Raw genomic sequence first — 4,400 nt, forward strand, 5'->3', positions numbered from 1 at the left:
CCACCACCACCACCCCCACCCCTCCCCTTTCTCTTCTCTTCCCCTGTGTCTGCCCATAGATGGGTTTAGGCATCATTAGGCCACTTACACATGTATTCAGTCCCAGGAACACTCATCACAGCACTCAGAGGGGGAGAGCAGTGGTGTGAGGGGAAAGCAGGATTTCTGTATTTCTGTGTGGTTTTGTGTGTGTGTGTGGTACTTATGTTCAGAAAGAGTCCTTGAAACACAAGGTGATGGGTGCGTTATGGACCTGTGTGTGTGCGTTTGCATTGAGAAAAAGGAGCGGGGGGAGAGGGTGGGGTGGGGTGGGTCAGTGTATCAGGCTGAATTGCTGAAAGGGACAGTCACTCTTCTTGTGCTGTGTTCTTCTTTCCCTCCCCCTGAGTTTGACTTTTAAAAAATGAAAGTGAGCATGCTGTTTTTAAAAGTTTGTCACTGAGGCCAGAGAGGAGACATTAAAAGACAGACACAGAAAAAGAGAAACGCACACGTCTTCGCTCTGCTCAGGAAGTGGGACCAGGTCCTTTCTTGACGACTTGTGTTTGAAACGCGACAGAGAGATGAGGAACGTAAACACACTTTAGGAAAACTTTTTTGAAGTCAAGCATTAATTTGCTCTGCCAGCATGCCCCCCTGCTGGGGAACGCAGCGGCATAATTGGTCACATCGAATTAAACAGCGAAAAAATCTACAACTGTCATAAAAATAGCACAAGGCGCTTTCAAAGCCCCATCCACTACCCTTCACTATCAATTTACCGAGGGGAACAGCTGTGTGGTGCTTGTGCCATCCTAGCCCTGCTTGTATAGAAAGCAGAGCCTGCGGCTGAAAGAACACTATCTCTACCAGGTGCAGGCAGGGGATGGGGGAAGGCTTTACAAAGGAATATTTGGCACAAGGTGTGAGACAACAATATGTGTGAAGGTGCAGCTTAGTGATACTCAAATCAGTATTGGGAAACGACAAGGCTTTTATAAAGAGTCCTCCCTCAGAGAGAAAGAGCAAATTAAGAGTATGGGAACCACGTCCATTGATGGTAGGAGGGAAGAGAGGACGGAAGGGATTGAGGGGCAAGAGGACAGGAAGGAAAGGTGGCGTTAATAAAGGAGGAAAAGAAGCCAAAGAATGAGCAGATTTCTCAAAGAAAGTGTCAATGAATGAATTACAATGAAGAATGACACCAGAAGAAGCAGAATGAATCGAGGTTATTGGATTTAAAGGATGTATAATCATCTGGAGGATACAGAGAATGTGTTTGTGCTCGCTGCCCACACATTTTGTTCCTGTGTGAAGGCGACATACAGGGAGGGGAGGGGGGAAGAGGAGAGTTGGGGATGCTGGGGCTGTTCACACCACTGCCTGTCCTCATGTCACCCATAAGACTTCCTGTCCTCTCTACAGTTGCAGGCCTTTGTGTCCGTTGTATGTATGTGATGGAGAGATGCCTCTGGACGGGGGATGCAGATATTGCGCTCGTCACCCCTCAAGTCATGGTGTTTTTTGATAAGGATGTCTCCTGGCTGACCTCACTGTGTCCATCTGCACATGTGGAGAAAACACATGTACCCCCCCCCCCAATTCAGAGCAGGAATAATCTTCCTCCCAAATGAAAAATAGGCAGACTCATATTCAGGCTTTTCATGCCCTGGATTTCTGAGGTTTCAGCCCCTGTCTGCCTCGCTTTAACCCTTCTCGCCACCTTACTTTAGGGGAATTCAGATCTTTCCCTGTTTATCATATCTTAGTTCTCTGTGTTATGAATCCTACATTAAACTGCCCTCTCTCCCTCTGCATCTCACTATCTCCGTCTCTCTTTCTGCATGTCTACCCTCTTGATCCCTTCCTCCACTATCCTACCCCCTCTAAATCTCATTTACTCCATTGGAAGTAGTAGGAGAAAAAAAGAGAGAGAGAGAGAGAGAGAGTGAGAGAGGAGTACAAAATGACCTTCTCTTCCCCGAAGCAAGAACATCTTCTTATTGTGGAGGTCACCGTCTCAGTGCAGCCCCACGCTCAGAACACTACTCTGCTTGTTTTAATGATGCACAGAGCGGAGGGAGAGGGAGGGAAAGAGAGAGAGAGAGAGAGAGAGAGAGAGAGAGAGAGAGAGAGAGAGAGAGAGAGAGAGAGAGAGAGAAGGAGACTAACAGAGAAGGGGGGGAGTAGATGGAGATGGGAGGATTGGGCTATTTTTTCTACTGACTCTGTTCACCCCCACCCCCTCTCCTACCTTCCCTCCCCCTCTTCTGTGCAGAAAGTGCACCTCTCTTTCCACATCCATCTTGAAAGGTTCTTCCAAGCAGTCTAACCTCTCAGCAATATTATATATTATTGCTTGCCTCAACCCACACTGAAACCTGGGTTGCTATGCTACAATAATATGACCTCTCATCTCTTCTCCTCCACTACATTTCCTTTCTCATTGCTTCCTCTCATTCCTGCATGGAGGCAGGGGAAGGGGTTAACAGCATCCCCGTTCAGCTCCCCCCCCCATCAGGTCTCTCTGTCTCTTTAATGACCTTCTTGGGCTCAGTGCTGCTGTTTGATTTGACCCTGTTGACCGTGTGGGGTCACGACCCCAGTCCACACCACAAAAAATTATCATTGACCCTTGGAAGGCTTTTATTTGTGCTAGTCACCATCTATCTGTGTAATCATGTACAGTATCTATCTATCTATCTATCTATCTATCTATCTATCTATCTATCTATCTATCTATCTATCTATCTATCTATCTATCTATCTATCTATCCTTTAAGTGTACTTAAAGTATTCAAAGTATTCACTAAAGTATTAAAAGTACACACGGAGTCGTGTGGCGTAGTGGTCTAAGCAGGCGCCCCATGTGTAGAGGCTACAGTCCTCGCTGCAGTTGGCCCCGGTTTGAGTCCCGCATCGGACGGCCTTTACTGCATGTCATTCCCCCCTCTCTCTGCCTCCCCATTTCCTGTCTCTCTCCACTATCCTGTCCAATAAAGGCACAAAAGCCCCAAAAAATATACTTAAAAAAAAAAAAAAAGTACACACTGGGGCATGTCGTAACTACTTCATATATTGTTGGGTTTAGTTTAATCTATAACAGTGCATCATATGTTAATAAGATGATGATGTTTATTTTAGTGTCAAATCTTAATCGGAAAAATAAAACTTATAGTGAGCATAAAGAAACTCAACTAAAGTACAGAAGAAGTACCTTAAAATTGTACTTTAGTAGAATATTTGAATAAACATATTTGCACTGCTACCTACCTACTGTCACTGGCTTCTTTCTTTCAGAAAAGAATGATGGATGGTGGCGATATAGATAGAGATAGATATGGGCTGATATGAACTGCTGGTTCTGAAACTCTCAACCCAAATCATAATGCACAGCCAAAATTCCCTGTTACATCATCCATCTCCAATCCCTTCCTCCTCCTCCTCGTTCTCTCCCTCTGCCATCCTCTTCTTTCTCTCTTATCTCTGCTGGCCCCGTCTCTTGGGGGTCGTTCGTTTTTGTCATAATCACCTTGGAGATTGGGGACCGGTGCCCATGGCAGAGCTGAGCTGCGCGGAGGAGAGGAGGAAAGAGGATGAGAGAGAGAGAGAGAGAGAGGGAGAAAGAAAGAGAGAGAGTGGAGGGGGGAGGGGGTGTTGAGATGAGCAGTGGAGGACAGTCTTGCGGGGGGGATGACGGCTTGTCTGGCTCAGTCCCGGCTAATGTGAGGGGACAGCCTTGGCTTTGCCTTAACCACACTTGCGCCGTCGATGCCAGGCAGAGCAGGGAGGAGAGAATAGACGGATGAAACGCTCTCCTTTTCAGCGCTGCCTTCTCCCGCCCGCACTGACTGCTTTCGGAGGCGCGTGGGGCCCCAATGTCACACCCTGTAGGTGTTTAAGCTGCTTACTTACACCAACAAGAGAAAGAGATGAGGCAATAGAAGACAGGGAGACAGAAAGGGAGAAGGAGCTGCAGAAAGGATGAGAGAGGGAGAATGGGAGAGAGTTAGAAGAGGATGGGGGCGGAGGTCACAGCTGTAGGAGGTTGTAATGTGTAAGTATCCCAGTTTGACTGTCTTCACACCGAGGAAGGGTTGTGTTACATGGGGGATATTCATCACTCATTATGCCGGCGCAGTTTGAGTGTTTGTCATGTATCTGAGTGTGACGATTAGAAACTGCACTGACAAAGACAATCGGGAAGAGGCAGAGTCATCAGGATGATAATATGATAAGTGTTTTCTTCCAGCCCCACCCTGCTGACTTCTCTTCTCGCAGAGTTAAAACATTTCCCAGATTTTTACACTCCTCGAGAAGGAGAGGCTGACTGGGAAGGCGTGGGATGCACCAGTCGGGAGAGATGGTTTAGCTGGGAGGGGCAGAAAGTGTGTGTGTGTGTGTGTGTGTGTGTGTGTGTG

Source organism: Seriola lalandi, unplaced genomic scaffold, assembly GCF_002814215.2.
Source record: "Seriola lalandi dorsalis isolate HSWRI2012SDOR001 ecotype SW California unplaced genomic scaffold, Sedor1 jcf7180002054767, whole genome shotgun sequence".
NCBI lineage: Eukaryota > Metazoa > Chordata > Actinopteri > Carangiformes > Carangidae > Seriola > Seriola lalandi.